Source organism: Notothenia rossii (assembly GCF_949606895.1).
Source record: "Notothenia rossii genome assembly, chromosome: 3".
Classification (NCBI taxonomy): domain Eukaryota; kingdom Metazoa; phylum Chordata; class Actinopteri; order Perciformes; family Nototheniidae; genus Notothenia; species Notothenia rossii.
In genome coordinates this window covers 25,387,930-25,405,828 of record NC_136901.1, presented here as the reverse complement: position 1 = coordinate 25,405,828, position 17,899 = coordinate 25,387,930, and the positions used below count along the sequence as shown (strand labels likewise).

At 41.4% G+C, this 17,899-nt stretch overlaps 1 protein-coding gene across 2 annotated transcripts in view; it reads right to left on the bottom strand.

Annotated features, from left to right (window-relative positions):
• Positions 1-17,899, bottom strand: part of nlgn2a (neuroligin 2a) — a 207,972-nt gene that overhangs the window by 38,656 nt on the left and 151,417 nt on the right. The gene's annotated exons all lie outside the window — the stretch shown is intronic.

Genomic DNA, 17,899 nt, shown 5'->3' with positions numbered 1-17,899 from the left:
TTCTCCTACTCTCATTGCCATCCCTCATCAACCCTCCTCTTTCCTTCCCAATCACTCTGACTGATAACTCACTCCGATGCCTTCTTCTCTCTCTCCATCTTTCCTCCCACCCTTGAATTCTTCATCCCTTTTCTGTGTGGTCTCTCACGTCTTCTTGCAACTCTTAAGGATCATTGAGCGTTGACTCGTGCCTCTTAGGAGGTGCGGATGTTCCTAGAGATCCTCAGTCAATGCATTTATATAGTTACTGACATTTACGGGGATTATAAGAAGGTATCGCTTATCAGGGTTTCTTTTACTTCACAAATTACCAAGTTTCGATAGCATAACGTTACATAATTTGCAACGGGTAGCATCTAAAACCCAATGTAATATATGAAGAGATTTTAAATTAAGTTCAGAGTAATAGGCACACACCATGGTTAAAATAATGGGCCGATCTTGAATACTTAACCAGATTGAACATTCATTCTTGTTTAGTGTATAACTGCTCAATATCAAGAGATGCTCGTCATAAAATATTAAGCATGGAGGATGCAAAACCTTATCTCCGGTGAGACATACTCATGGATGTAGCTCAACAACCCCTATAAGTTGCGTGATAGTGGAATCAATAAAGTATTGGCTTTGCGTTCTCAGGCCGGTGTAAACACATTTATCACTTGTTAAATAATTTAAGCTTTCAAGGGTAAGGGTAAAGACGTATTATTGTATCCAGAATATGAGGTGAGTTTATTTTTGCAGTTGTACTTTAGAAGGTCCAGAAACAAGCACAACACAATCAAAAATACTGAACATGATAGCAACGAAGCGTAGCCACAAGGGAACTCAATCTGGCAGCCGCTGCATGAGGATATGGAGACCAGAAGCATGACCCAGAAAAACTGCATAAAAAGATATACTCTGCCTCCTGTGGGCGCACACCTAAGCTCCATTGTTGGCTATTGATCCTGTGTGCACATACACATCAAAAATGCTAAGAGACTTTTGGGCATTTTCTCACCATATAGGTCAAAAAGCTTTAGATGTTCCTATTGATTCAGAGGTATGGGTGCAATGTATCATCCTTATCCTTGAAAATAGTCAGAAGCTGATGCATAAAGGGAATTTATCTTGTATTTGTTGTTTAGAAGTGATGGAAGTGCTATGTACTTGTGATCATATGATGATCTCAGTTTGTTTCACGACAATAGTGGCTTGTGTGCATCATCTGCTGGCTGTTTGTTTGTTTGTGTGTGTGTTGGATGCATAAGCAGAGTGAAATGCGCGCTGGTCTAGCGTCCTCCGAGTGTTTAGTTCTCCTCCAGCCGGCTGGTCTGTCAGTCACAGTAATGGGAAGGGAAAGCCGGGGCTAAACAGCTGCCAATGGAAGATGACTAGGGAAACCTTAGCACTGCCCTCGCTAACCGCTAATGCAACCCAATGAAGAGGCGAGAACCTAGCACTGTCTCGGCTAATGCTGACTGCTAATTTAAAGTAATGAATAGCGAAAACTCTGATAACACAAGAGAGAAATATTAAAACTGTCAGTGCTTATGTTAACCATTAATTTAAACCAGGGGAAATGTGACATTTGCTAATACTGGTTTGCAAACTAATGAGGCTGGAAACATAACAGTCTCACTGGCCTCAATAATGGTTGCTGATGATGACCAATTAATTCCATAACACTCATAATGTGATGTGTTATTGATTTTTCTCAGGAATCTCTCTTCACTAATGCCCTTTCCGACAAGAGGTCAGGGATCAAGGTTAGGTAAAAAAAACAACTGTGCAACCTCAGCTTTTTTGTTCTCTTTCCAAGTGGTAGTTTCAAGCATACAGGGTTCATGAAAGTCCATTTACATTTCCAGAATTATACAATGATAGATGAATAGCAGCTGAGTCACTTTAGAAGCTAAAGTGAACATGAAGTATCTGGTTCTTTCATAAAAGATAATATATAATAATAATAATCATTTGGGCATTTTGGAAGATACACTTATTTTCTATCTTGCAAAGAGTTAGATGAAGAAATTAACATCTCTAGTATGTATTTCCAAACAACATGAAGCTAGAGACCACAGATGGTAAACTTACTGTAGCTTAACATTGAGATTGGCAACAAGGGAAACAGCTACTGTGCCAAACTGTAAAATCATATGCATACATGCATCTCAAAAAATCAACAATTTACACTATATATTTAGTTTCTTGAATCAGTACAAAACGAGATTTAGTGTAAACCACTACTTTACTATTAGCTAACCACCACCGATAAATTATGTTCATACAATACTGTAAACATATGCTTTTGTTTAATGTCGCAAGAGTCTTCTGTGTTTCTCTGGTGGGGAACAGTCAGACAATCTTTAAAAGACTTGGTTGGATTGAATTCGCACTGATGGAAATGCAACAAAATGCTTCTACCACCCCATAGCTTTAGTCATTGCCAATACCAACAAGCTAGACAGTATGTTCTCCACTGTTTGCTGCATTATAGGCTCCTTGAGATAAACACCTCCAGAGGGAATATGTTGCAAGGTTAAGATGTAAAGTGAATTAAATTAAGATCAACATTGATTCCGTTCCATGTAAAGGCACGCTCACGATCAGATGTAATTATACAAGGTTGAGGTTTCATTCGTACCCATCATTAATTGCTGAAGTGTTAGCACAACACATCAGCTCTTTGTACTTGGAAAATAAACACGTACAGGTAGTATATATTTCAGACGGGAGTGAGTTTCATCTGAGAAAGAGTGGTTTGAAGTTTGGAGGAGCTACATATAGAGGCAGATAGATGATAGATTAGATGGAGGAAGACAGGGGGAGTGCTAAAGATTAATGAACAGATGGACCGCTTGTAACGTGAGCAAATGAAGATGAATGATCCCCAGGTTCAGAACGAAAGGATCTTTTCATTAAGAAAAAGTACAAAAACAGAAGAGAAATGGGAGAGGGGGAAGGGTGACGGATGAGGGACGGAGGAAGGGTGACGCGCGAGAGGAGGAGACAGATTTACTGATGGAGACGGAGACAGAGGGACAGCCATTAAGGGTTTGAGACATATGCACGGCAACGAGAGGGGACAAGATGAGCCGGTGATGGATGGGAGGGCCAACACGGGGTTACAGGGCAGGAAGGAGAGATGACAGCGGCTGGACGCGAGCACGGGGGGGGGAAGAGGAAGGAGTGGGATCACAGTGTGAGTGTGGATCAGGAGAAAAGAGGAAAGAGGAAGGTGTATTCACTCGGACAGGCTGTCATAACCGGAGCCGACTGCGCATCCTGACGCTGTGGACTGGCGTGACCCGCAGTGGTGAGGGGGGGGGAATGAAAAGAAGGGCATGGATGAAATGATGAAGATGGAGGATGAGGAAAGACGACCAACAAAGAGAAAGTAGGAGGCGTCACTTTGGATACCACAGAGAAAGAGAGAAGTAAAGATGGAAGGAGAGAAGGGGCTCTGGACTCATCTACTTTGTTGTAGGGAGGGGGGGGGGGGGGGGTTCAGAGAGCAGCAGGAGATGTGTCTTGTCTGAATGTTATCAGATTCATACTTGAGTTGCATCAAATGTACTACTCGAAGAAACAGACCATGTTTGCTTTTTTTTTGCAAATAGTCTGCAAAAAGTATAAATAGAGTAACTGACTTTTGGAATTGTTATGAAAGAGGAAATATTATGCTTATCCTCAGGTTCATATTTGTATTGTGTGCTTCTACTGTGACGTATTTCCATGCTTTAATGTTCAAAAAGCTCTTTCTTTTTTCTCATACAGTCTCAAACCAGAGCCCAGTCTGCTCTGATTGGTGCAAGCTCTGTTGTGATTGGTCAACCGTTTAGAGCTGTCCCACCCCTTAGCCTAACTTTGGGATTGGGATGAACGCACTACAGGAGAGAGAGAACCCCACAAATAGTGCCACTTTAAGAAAGTGTTCATTTACCATGCATACAGTACATATTAGAATAGTTATATACTTGGTTGGGAAGGAGAAAGTGATAAATGAAGTGTATAAGGAAATGTTTTGTGTTACCTTAGTCAAACACAAATGAAATAAAATATGTATTGTTTACATTTTTTGGTGTAGTAAGTCTGCATGAGTAAAATAAGATGTACTTCGATACTCAACCAACTCAGCTTTGTGTAAATGAGCAACAAGGCTTTGTTAATGGATGTTTTTTGGACGTTACACTGCAAATGGTTTAGCTCTGAGTATTTCCACTATTTATTTAATATCACACATACTCGTGAATTATTGTTTTCAACTCAGTTAAAAACAATTTAGTTAGTTTTAAAATGATCTAATAAGGTTTTGAACTGTAAGTGTGAATAGGAAATATCAGCTGAAAATATCAGCCACGTCAGTAATACTTCAAATTCCTCGTCATCATCTCTGAGAGCGGAGATACACCGTTTGATAAAATAAAGTGGCACAAAACTTTCAAATGAGCTGAGAGTAAGCTTTTTATCTTTTAAAAGCTTCATCTTTGACGTAAAAGCAGATGATCGAGTCCTGACATTGAGTTATTTGTGACTGTAACAATGATGTTACTGTCATTCTTTCACTCAATGACATGTTCCTTGTTACCGAAATTAAACCAGGAATGAGTGAACTTGTCTTTTCATCATCTGAGAGAAGAAGGACTCATTATTTTAAGAAAAGGGAAATAAGAGGATGATCAGAACATGTTGGATATCTCATCATTAATCTTGGGGACGGACAAGAACAGTTATTTTTTTAATTAAAACTAATGACTGAAGTGGCTCTTTCAAAGTTTCCCTCTCTTGGTCATGTTGTGGAGAGTGTGTTTTATTTTTTGCAAAGGAAAATTAGGAAAAAAAGAAAAGAAATGGAGTTATTTTGAATCACACTGAGGAACAGAAAAAGGAGGATGGAGAAATGGAGGGTGGTTGCTGGACTAAAAGGTTGGATTTGAGGAGTACCTGGTGGTGCTTTCTGCAGATTTCCTCACAGCAAAAGGCGGGAAACATAAATCCATTCGATAAATCAATTCCCTCTCTATCCTTCCTAAATCTCAATTCTGTCTGAAAATCTGTCACATCAGGTGGAAGTGAATGGAGAGCGAACTTCCACAGCTTGGGGATGTAGAGCAAAGACACACACACACACACACACACACACACACACACACACACACACACACACACACACACACACACACACACACACACACACACACACACACACACACACACACACACACACACACACACACACACACACACACACACACACACACACACACACACACACACACACACACACACACACACACACACACACACACACACAGTATGTGAATAAAGTCGGAGGTGTAGGGGCTCCTCGGAGTATTCCACATCAGCTATATTCATGCCATGCATTATCCATGGAATCTCTATTGCATTATTGAACAGTGTACGCGGCAAGTGTAAGGAATCAAAATGTACTGCGTATGACACCTAAATGGTGTATGTCATGTTAGTTTCAAATGTGTCGTACAGCCTTCTACAGTTTGAAGCTATTTAGAAATAAAAGCAGGCGGTAAAACTTGCTGCCAGAAATACATTTCTTTTACTCCAAAGTTAGCGCTATTTTAAGGATGTGCAAATCTATGTGAGCCAGGAAAGAGACATAAACAAATGCACTCCTCTTATTCCCATATTAGCTTCTACTTGATTTACCGTATTGAGGATAGGAGGTAAGAACACCGCCAACTTGTCAGATGAGGTGCCAATACCACCACTCACATCTGCTGAAAGACATTTCATTTTCGCAAAGTCACCGGGACGTCTCATGTTTTCGTGTGTAAGGCAACTGACACCGTTTAATCCTACTCTATTTTCAAATAAAATACAAATTGTCTCGACACATGTACAAGGATTTCCCTTTTTGATCTCCATGGAAGAGCAGAGGACAATATATTTTAATTTGTTTTGTTTTCATCTTTCCTTCAGTCTTATCCTTTATAGTCAGCCAATTAATAAGCACATTGCTTCTTTCTAATTAAATAAGCGGGCAAACGTGCGAGGTGGAGAAGGGGGTCAGATAAAGGCTTTAAAGAGAAAACATGTTTTGTTGCTGGATATGAAATATGGTTGACAATATGTATTCTGCACAATTAATTATACTCTCAGCCCACACCACAAATGAGAGAATTCTCCTGCTGTGTAATAAGATAGAAGAGGCATTTGAAAAACTGGCACAAGAGAGCTAACCAAGCACAGATCAGAGGCTGGACAGAAGTTCCAGTATGTGTTAATGTTCAAAACACATTATAAAACACCTAAGAGTCAATGAATCCCCCGGCTTTCGAGACCAAATATTTGAGGCTCTACTCCTTTAATGGGTGAATTTCCTGCGGAGGAGCGCTCCCTGTTTCTTTGCAAGATGGCGTGGTAGTCGCAGGGTCGTACATCACATGGTCTCCTCGTGAGTTAGCCTCCGGGGTGCCGTAGCGCTAATGCTTCAGACAGCGATGTATATGGATGGCCACGTAGCTGCGGGCTAGAATACATTACAGACAACTCTCCGTTACGTCTCTGCGGACAGCTGTGAATCACAAGCTCGGATATATGCTCAAAATCACTCGCATACGGTTTTAATATTGTAACACACAGCGAGTTCACGACTTCACAGCCAGGTTAGCCTCAGTTTGCAGTAGGACGTATCTCCATCAGACCATTGGCTCTTGGAGACAGTCTGTAATGCCGTATTGTCGTATTGATATTATGTACAAACTGTAAAGTCCACTGAGACAAATGTAACTTTTGTGATATTGGGCTATATAAATAAACATTGATTTATTGATTGAATGCTTTAACTGCTTGTTAAGCCCCGCCCCCCTCAATAACAGCTGCTATGCAGATTTAGCATCAGATTTTAGCAGCAAGAGTTATCAAGCCTAAGCTAATGCTAGGTCTGTTGGGATGTACTGGTATTGAACATAATCATAATATTCAAAAATGGTATGTTGACACCATTTTTATAATAAATGATCCAGATTCTATTTATTCTTGTTTTTGTACAGTTATGGTTATAGCTTCTAGTCTTCAGCTCTCCATATTTGTAATAAGAGTGAAATCCTTTGCCATAAAACGAGACAAAACGTATAATAGAGACAATTAGAAAGGAATTTGAATGATAGAAAATGTGGAATAAAACAAAATAGGCTATAGATATCAGAATGATATAGTTCATGCGTTTTCACTTGGATGCAGAATACTTGTAGCAGTATTATTCTTATATTTCAGCGGTGAGCTACTTAACCCGAGTATGACACTAATACAAATCTGGTTTCTATCTCCACCGAGGGTAGTTATGATAAACACTTTTTCATCTTCTCCCTGCACTTTACCATTTGCATTTTTGGTTCTGCAGAGGTTTAAAACAACTCTAAATCTTAACAGGCCTGCCGTGCCTAGTTATGTTTCCGAGCTATGATTAGATAATTGCTGTTCGGGGAAGGGTTTAGCAAACGGTCGTTGGGCTGTAGCAGGGTTTTGTCTGTGCTGCGCTTTTTGGATTCCTAGTGTGAATAAACACACTAAGAAGCAAAAAAACACACACCGAGGACAAAACGGCTTCATAACTGTGTTCATTACTAATTCAACAGTCCACTGTTATGCTCTGAGTGTGTGTACAAATATTGACAAGAGACTAGCAGAGGGCACAAGAGAAGCCATGAGTTGCTGTCGAGAGATCAGCATGCAAACCGGCGAATGGGCATGAATCACAAACACTGATCAGGGTTATATCCAAGCATATTACATCTCCTTAATTAAAATGAAAGCCTGTAATAACTTCTGTTTTCCATTTATGTTCCACAGATCATGGTAATTGCACAGCCACGAGGCTTTGTGCCACAATTTGAAGCCGTCGTTCATTTGGTGTGCTTTGAAACGTTCCAGGAAATAGCCTCACACAGAGGGGAGAATGTTTTTGATACACGAGCTCCAGTTTTTTTTTTTTTTTTTTTGTGGCACCACCTTTGGAGGTACCATCTGCCACATTCAAAGCTCAACAGATTAAAGGGCTTTCCAAATTCCAAACTAATTTCAGCGTGTGTGTGTGTGTGTGTGCATCTGTCCAGGGCACGGCACTATTTGCACAATTAAGCTTCCATTATCATCAGGCTTTGTTTCCATGCAGCCGAGTGTGAGCAGTGGGAGAAAGATACACAGGCGAGCGGCACCTTCCCTTTAGGTTAGCGATAGCGTCCCGTATAGGCTCTCTGATTGGCAGAGGGCTGGTTCCCGCAATGGGCTGCTTAATTACTTAATTAGCTTAAGCAGCTTCCTAATGAGATGCCTACGCTGCTTCATCCTTGATCAGAGTAGAAGAGCTGGAGTAGTACAGGTGGAGAACACACACACTACCCACACCTTGTACATATTTATATCCCGTCTCCAACACATAAACACGTACACATACATTCTTTAATATGCTGGACTGGGGAATATGTGCAAATGCGCTCCCACACACAGGAAGCCCCTTAGAGAACCACGGAAGGGTTTCAATTAATAGGCCAGGTGTTGAAGCAGGTTGAAAAAGTGTCTGTAGCTACTTAAGACTGCAGTATACCAGAAATTAACATGGATTTTTAAGCTCTTAATATCACAGCTTGGCTTTAAAGTTAATTAACAAGGGTTAATTTGCATGCATGCATGCATAACGAGTGCGATAAGAGAAATAAATATAAAACATGTTTTTGTAGGGCAAAGCCGAAGTTCTTGGTGTAAATGGAATTGCCAGTTGTGAAAAGCCGATGTTAGGCTATAAACAAGGCAGCCTCATGTATGTCACTGTCTGTAAACTAAAGGTGGTTCAGTTTAATATGTGATAAATGTTTGAGAAACTGCTTTTTTAAGACGCGTAAAAGCATCAAACTTCACAATAGAGTATGTACAGATGTATCATATGTCGTAGTAATTGATATTCACAGACCATATTTTAGACATCAAACCAAAAACAAGGCTTGTTAGGCAACAGGAATATGTAATATCAGGATACAATAAAAAGTAATCTGTAATAGATTACTCGTACATTTACATACACACAATACACTTAAGGCTTTCTGATTGATATTGTTCTCTATGGTTCTCTATATATATGCATTGCATTCGATTACAAGGTAATCCAAAAGTATTGGAAAGTAATCAGGTTACATTACTTATATATAGTGATACTTCGATAAGGTTAAGGCATTTGTAATTGCAATGGTAACACTGACAAAACTAACACATTTTATTTTTAACGGTGTGTGCGTCTGTTTTGGTTGGACAGCTTTGTGTGGAGGAACCAGGTGGAGAAAAAGAGGGGGGCATGGCTCGGGAAGTGTCCAGGCCAAGAGGTGACCTGGCTGGGTAAGGGGAGAGGAAGTGTGTGAGGATGTGTGTATGGATGTGTGGCTGAGGACCAAAGTGGAGAGCAGGTGTAGCCTGGCTCCCACACTGCTCGCAGCATCTGTTACTGTGCCACCGAGTTACTACGGCCAGCCTGTGTTTGGCATGAGTGTGTGTGTGGTGGAGAGTGAACTGCACGGTCGAGTGAACTCCATTCCTCTCACTACTCTCCTCGCTTTACCTTTGTCCAACTCCCTCTCCCTCGGCCCTCTGCTGTCTCATTTTATTATGCATGTGTGTGCGCGCAACTGTGTGTGTGTTCGCGTCAGGCGTGCTATCGCCTCTGACATTATCATGCTTTCTCCTCCTGTCAATCACAGGGCACCCTGGACGACCGTGCAGTCGCGTCCTTGACCTCACCCTCCCGATAATGCGAATTACTTTTTATTACCATGCGTGTGTGTTAAAAGAAGTGCCGTCTGACATGAGTAATGAGGTGTACACAGCCACACACACTCTCCTGGCTCCAGATGCTGCGTTAGCCAGGCTTGATGGGTTAATGCAGTTGTGATGGCAGGGTGGAGATGCATGTGAGAAGGGAGTAGCTGGGTCACAGTGCCCCGCGATGCCCCGGCGCAGAGCCTCCTCCAGCTGGAGCCTGAGGATGATCCAGTGTTTCTGGAACCAAAGAGATGTGGCAACAGTGCAGCCTGGCATGGAGAGGCTGGAATAATGGGCTTAGGAAGTAGCAGGCAGCGAGGGGAGCAACGAGGAAATTATGCGAATAGAAGCAGGAATACATCGTGGTTGAAGCACGGGGTAAAAAAAATAAGCTCATTAAATAACAGGAGCGCTGTCCATGGTGCTGAATTAGATTTGCAGTGGCTAACAATGGAAATTAAAACAAATACGCAATAATACTACTTGGTTATGTTAAGGGAACACAATTACATGGTTCAATTGAAGTATTTGTAATAGTTATTTACATTAAGAGCTGCCTTTAGGGCTAAAATAATTAGATTTATAATAAAATAAGGAGAAAAATTGGTGTGCATTTTCTTCACTTTTAAGGCAGCGTACACACTGCAGAAGCCTCTGTAGACTGGGATGTAATGAAGCCTAACAATGAGGTTATTTTCCAGGAAGAGGCACAGAAAAATAACCTCAATTGACTTGACTGGCAAACGTCTTTTCTGCTGCTTCTGTCTCGCTTACCAACGACCAACAGGTGACAGCATCAGAATCACACTCTGTTCTCTCAGGAGTAAGTCAGTCAAGAAAGCTGACGCTAAGTAAAAACCAGGAAGTACATACAGAAAAATGTAAATACACTAACGAGCTGAATTGATGAGAGTAAGCAAACACACATACAGCCTACAGTTCAGCAGAATATGAATACTGTTGCATCCCAATGCCATATGCTGTTTATTTTATTTTAAGTGTTGAGCTCAAAGGCTGTTAGTTTCAGTCCACAAACATCGTGTCGCAGCAGATTCTCGCGCAAATGCTTTTCTTTGCTGAAAAACTGTGTGTACACTCGCTAACAGCTTGTCTTTACGAGTGTCAATCCCAGTGTTAAGATGCATGGGATGTTATTTTGGCTCCCCAAACAATTCTGTCGTTCCGGAGGGAGAAGTAGTCTCCCATTTAGCCCTGTAGCGCCCCGCGATGATTCAAACGGCTGTCATCCCTCCGTAATGATGATCCATCCGCGGCTATTACCAGCCCATGGTTCCTCACTTACAAAGCTGATTGTTTGACATGTGAAACATACATCAGCATAATCTGCCCCATAACTCAGTTGCCCACAGCAAATTGTAAAGGGGGGGGGGGGTTGAAGGGAAGATTAAAATAAAAAGAAGATGAGTATTGCAACAAATACAGGACAGAAAGGAGACATGAAGAAACCAAACAGAGTTGATTGAGATTGAGAGGACAGATGTTGGATCTGGAACACCTAGTGATTCATTCCCCTGTCATTATGTCATTACTTTAACACAAGTGTTAAATGCTAAGTTGTTAGCATTATAAATTTTCCCCCCAAAATCCTACATGTAACAGGAGGTGATATATAATTAAAATATGTTTTAAAAAAAAAATGAAATGTAATTTTTATCAAAAATAGTTACCATGCCCAGACTGTGCCAGATAACAACACAAATAAAGTTGTGTTATGTTTCGCTTTATGTGCCATGATGCAACATTTAACTATGATAGTTAAAGTGGGTCATTACGGTGGCCCACAGATGCATGTGCGGAACAACAGCTTCCATTAAGAGAAATGTGTAGCACTTTCAAAAATGATGCAAATCTAAAAACACAGAAGTGCCAAAACACATGCAAATGAAGAAACATCTTCACCAACTTGACAACACATGCGCAGCGTAGACTAAAAGCGCTGCAAGAAGCTCCAAACACAACGGAAACAAGCGGACACTAACAAGTGACGCACACAGATGGGAATGGAGCACTTGTTGACGTTCAGGGATTATAAGGTTTGCAAACTGTCACTGTTGGCAGAGTTTGCCTGTTTCACCAATGGTTAAGATGTTGGCCACTGTGACCCATATGCACCTGTCGGCCACCGTAGATCATAGACTTAAAACCTAATTATTTTCAGATTCTTTTCAAGTAAAATTGTCTTTTTTCCAATCTGGGTCTCATTTTCAATAAGTAAACAAAAGCCATGTTCTCTATGCATTCACATACCTTCTATAATAATATGAAGAACATGGTTAAGGAGGGAAAAAAGCACATAGTAAACTTCCTGAATCGTTTGGTATGCGGAAAGTTTCTCTTTTGAGCTAAATCCCTATGCAAGTAGTTACAATATTTAACCTTTTATGCATATTTTCCCTTTAAAGTTGCAACTGACATTATTACCTTCATAGGTATAAGTATAACTCTTGTGTCGTCTTCTTCCTTTGTGTCGTAAATCAAGCCTTCATTCTCCCAAGAGGTAGACAGAATTGCATAGTGGAAGCGAGACTTATAGAGAACCACACTGAAGGTGTCATTACTCTGCGACCATGACATGGTGCAATCAACATTTACTTCAGTTAAAGTCAAAACAAGTCTATCGCCACTTTAATATTGCATCGTTAAAGAGGCGAATCCACTGCAGCGGGGGGGGGGGGGGGAACTAACTAATGGCATCAATGTGTAGAACTACTTATAAAATAAATATTTAACGAGTAGACCCTGGGCATACACTTTAAGAGCATTTATTACATTGTGAGACTGAGGGATTTGCAATTAAAGAAGTGAAATATACCTGGATTGATGATATGAGAAGACATCCTTCTTAAGAACCGGTACACATAGCACTTGGAATCTTTTCTTCTAGGAAAGAGGCGAATTAAGGACATTAGACGGTATCTATCTATACATTAATTTTTCACAAGTTCCTGTTGGTGTGAATCTACAGGAGGAGACGGGTGGGAAAATAGATGAGCGGATAATTAGAGGAAGACGAGAAGAAAAAAAGGTGATAGAGCATCGAGGCCACGGACAAACAGAGGAGAAGCAACATCTGGGGAGCGATGAGATAGAACACAAGTCTGTGTCAAGGTGTGTGTGTGTGTGTATCCCACCTGTGTGTGTGTGATGCCGGCCAGCTAAGGTGCTAATCCCCTCTCGGAAAATAGTGTCCTCTTTTTCAAAGTCACACTCCATCCCGCCCAACACACACACTTAAAGACACTATAGTCCCCCTGTCTCTCCCGTAGCACGGAGTCAAGAGGACTCATAAATTCTGCCGGGGGTTGCTATGGCGACCGAGGAGTGTGTACGGGTGAGTTGTTCAACCTGTGTGTCTTAATATCTTGTCTGGTTTTCGCACCGTTGTCTGGTGGTAGGACCGCACACACGGACAGGACTTCCTGCTGAAGGCGTTTTAACACTGCACACTCCCTGAATACCACATGTTGACATGGTAACAGTGTGTGAGTGTGACACGTTTCGAGCAGGACTCCTCACAGCCCCTGTGTGTTGAATGCACAAGAAGCCGTATCTGCTTTGAGCACGTGCAGCACGGTGCATATATAATTGTGCGCTGGATGAATGTCTGCTCTGGTGCACATTCAGAAGCGGCTCTGCAGGTTTTATTTTTAGCATCACAGGCAAATGCTGCCCCTCTCTTCCCCCCCGCTCTCTGCCCTCTCCCTCTCATCTCTCTCCCACTGTCACTTCTCTCATCTCTCTGTGTGTGTGTGGCCACAGCGTGCATACAGTATCGGTGTCGACATAAGTGCTGCAGCTCGCTACAAAAAAAAAAGGAGAAAAAAAAGAGAAAATGCTCCGAGCTTTGTACGCCGCTGTTCCACCTCTCTGCTCTCATCATCATTGTTAATGTCTGAATTAATGCGTAGTCTCACTTTCATCTCTGTCTTTGTCTCGCTCTCGTTCTGCCTCCCCGACTTTTGTATTGGCGGGTGTAGGGGGGGGGGGTATAAAAAGCTCATTGGGGTGGAGGTGACGTACGTACTGTAAGCATGTCTGTCGCTAAAGAAGCCGAGGCAAGGTCAAGTGCTCAGTGGCCCGGCGAAGCTTTCATTACATATTGAACTCCGCAGAATTCCCTGCAGAGACTCGCTGCCTCCCCCCCCACACACACACACCCACACACACCCACACACACACTGCTGGAGGAACTCGTCTGTGGGTGCAGACAGGTACATTTCTACATTAGCATACGGACAGGCGTGTTGCGCTATGTGAGTGATTCAATGGCGGTTAGCATTAGCGTAGCACTGGCATTTAAATAAGGGGAGTCGGTGGAGACGGAGAGATCACGTCACTCAATCACTAAGATGGAGAGAAGATTGAGACGGATGATTTCTCTGCCCCGACCGCCGTTAATGCCGTTCCTGTCTATGTGCTCTATTTTCTTATGTGCTTTTTATAAAAAGGACAATGCATGAGTGCAAACAGACAGATAGTAGAGAGTGCGGAATATATTTCCACAGTTTTTATATTAAATATAGTATAAATATATAGATAACTCAGAAAGCTGTGAGCCCTAAACATTGTTTTGTAATAATTAAAGAGGACATATCATGATTTTGTGTGTTTCGTATATAGTGTGTTATATAGGATGTTGTGCATGTAAATGGTGCTAAAATCCCTGTGTCCCCATTGGGCTCCTTTGTTTACTTCCATAACATAGTGACATCACTTCCTAACACACGCTTCTATTGGCTAGCTCTCCAACACATTGTACGTGATATGCTAAGGGGGGGGGGGACATCTCTAAGCAGTTGACCAATCACATCAGAGCCGGAAAGCTAACCAATCAGAGCAGACTGGGCTCTGGTTTCAGACAGAGGGTGCTGCAGCACAGGCAGTATGAGAGAGATAAAGAGCTTTGTGAACATTAAAGCATGGAGACATGTCAAAGTAGAGACACAAAATAGCATCGTAGCTCCTTTAAGAAAAGAATGCAGAACAGAGACTAGGGTTGAATGATTGGACGAATATATTGACATTTGTTTTAGGCAATTACTTCGGGGCAAAACAACGTTGTATAACTAAATGTTTTGACTATAAAATGTATGAATCCAGGGTTTATTTTGACCAAATGAATGTATATGACATCCTTTTTTGGAAGACTCTGTGTTTAAAGATTTCACGTTGGCAGAGAACTTTGCAATTTACAGTCCGTTGCTTCTAGAATCCATGTTTTAAAGAGCAGCTTTACATTTGAATTAGCAGCGGTGCATTCAAATGAACTCCAGCTGCAATCATTTATATGATCGTGAATATTAAATACCCGGCTAAATTGAAAACATATGGAACTGCAAAACTCAAGGTAACTTCTGTGAGGCTTGGTAAACCTTGACCGCTGATTGAAACTGCAAAAGTGTACAGCATCCAATATGTGTGACCCTCGAGAGATTGTGGGTCATCTCATGCAAAGACAACCACTTGTGTCTGGCAGGCTTGCAAACATTGAGTTTCACATGACCACATCTAGCTTCCTGTATCAATACTTCCTGCTTTCCCCCTTTCCAAATCAGGATGTCCGATTGCTGAAGCAAGAACACAAACACAGCGGAGGCAGCAGCACACATTGATATGCATGAATTCACTCGGCTACATGTGCTACTAAAACACACACACACACATATACTGGCTTCTCTGTGTGTCTCTCTCTGTCAAAGTTAAACACCATCCATCATATGGGATGCATGGTGCGAGAGATTACTCACATTTCTCCCAATTATGGCCAAATTGCACTGGATGGCTCTCATATTGGGGAGATAGCGGCGGCGTTCTCTTTGCATACAAATGACAAAGTCTCCGTCTCAATTTTATTTCTCCTTGACTCAAAGAATGCGATCAGAGTGTCGCGGATAGGAAAGATGATGATGCGAAACATGCCACCACACTAGCGAAGAGAGAGATGAAAGATAAAGGGATAAATCAGTCCTACCTACCGCATCCGCTGACATGTAATCATCGGAGAGAAGGAACTTGGAGTATCTTCATTGAAAAACTAAACTTCTGTTACTAATCCACTCACTTGGATTCCCTCTGATTATTTTTGTCCATCTGGAAAATCTACATATGAAACTTAAACTTGGATAAAAAGGCTAATCTGAAAAGAAAAACAGTTGATGTCTCATGCCGAAGAACCCTTTGTGGCAAGTAGGAACTGTCACACATTGATTGGATCAAAGATCTGATGATAAACTCCAAAAATCACAAAGACGATGCAGCTAGTTTCTATATCCATAAGGACAATTATTATTATATAACGTATTATTGCCATGATTACACGGCACAAAGTAGTTCCTAGATATGTGAACTCAGGCCCATTGATACAAGATGGTTGCATGAACAAAAACACTTTCCAAAGGTTGTAAACAAGCCAACACCTGGGCCAGAGTGTTGAAACCACTTCAGTTGGAGGTGATACAAACCACCAAAAACTGTGTGTGTTCCTTATTTCAAATGATTCGGGTTGAAATAGTTATTCTCAGAAACGCGGCTGTGTTCCCAGATCTGAGCAATTCACATGGTGAAATACTTTTTTACAGGGGAAGATAAAACATTTTCTACCACTGCTTAACACTGATAAATAAAGGCAACACGCTCCTGACAGCTTCATGGATCTCTGATCATAGTCACATTTTAAATTGCAGAACCAAAACACTTTAGGTAATTGCCGGCAAATGAAAATCTTTCATCATTGTAAAGTCTGTGTAAGTGCCTCGGAAAAGACAACACTGTTGTTTCTTTAAAAACAAATGTGAGGCAGCCGATTATGAAACGGCTTCCAGCAGCCCACTCTCTCCCCAGCTAATGAAATATCTAATGCACTTAGGTTCCTTTAGTTAGCACCTGCCTCCTTAGAGGCATGTTCCTCCTCTCAGAGCTAAATGACTTGGTCTCAATGGAGCGAGACAGAGTGCGGTGAGTAACACAGAGGGGAAGTCAAGTGTATTTTCATGAAAAGGATGACAAGCTCGTGCTGGAGGTGACAGATGAAGCAGTTTATTGCTCACAGCGACCGGAGGAGACAGTATACTTACAGCGCTCGGCCTCTAAAAGCCACCTTTTCAAATCCTTCATCTTTGCCGGTAGCGGAAGCTCAAAAGTGCATCGTAACTGTGCCTTCTTCTAGCAAAACACTCTGTAAAGGCATTTTTACAATCCTCGCTCTTTGTGGAATGAATTATACAGCTTTGGAAATAGACGTGGAGAGGTTGGAGGCGAGGCAGCAGGCGAGGGCGTGCAGTTAAAATGAAGAATTGTGAGGTTCTGGGTCAGTAAAAATGCCAGATCTGTATCTGATTTGCATGCTTGTTGCTGTCTCTGCGTTCCTCCTCATAAAGGCCTTTCCAGTAGAGTTACTGGCAAAGTCAGAAAATATGCAGGACTCAGTGGCAGAGTAAACAAGACAGTAAATATATTTTAAGTGTAAGGGTGTAAATATTTGCATGTTGACCTGACAGATAAATAGACAAACAGAACTCTCCCTGCTTGTAACAAGTAGATTTCATCATGTGACCTTTATCTTGTAAATTGGAAAAGGATGGATTCACTTGATGTATAGAACAACTTCTAAAACTAATTTATACATCCATAAAAATATAGACAATGTTGAATCTTTGTCTTTACTCAAACAAATGTTCCTGTCATTTATCTTCCAACTAGAGCATTTCATTCATTTTTCTTTTTTTAAAGAGGTCCTATTATGATTGGGCTTTTCCCTTTCCTGCACTGTGTTATTTAGGTTTGTGTGCATGTAAATGGTCTGCAAAGGATAACATCCCTGTGTTCGCTGAGAGGGAGTTTCTCTCCCACCCATACCCCCCCAAAATAAATAGTTTTAACGACAAAGACAACAATCTGATAAGATCTTCAAAAACTGCAGTGACAAAACGTGTCAAACATATTAAATGCCTCTTATAAACTAAACTCAAGAAGTACTGTTTTCTTTGTGCGAGGATATAAGTGACAGATGAATACAGTGTTTTTTTAGTGCGAGAGGGGGGGGGGGGGGTTTAAATGTGACGGTTTGCAGCGCTTTCATGCAGCATTCAAAGAAAGCGCATAATTACAT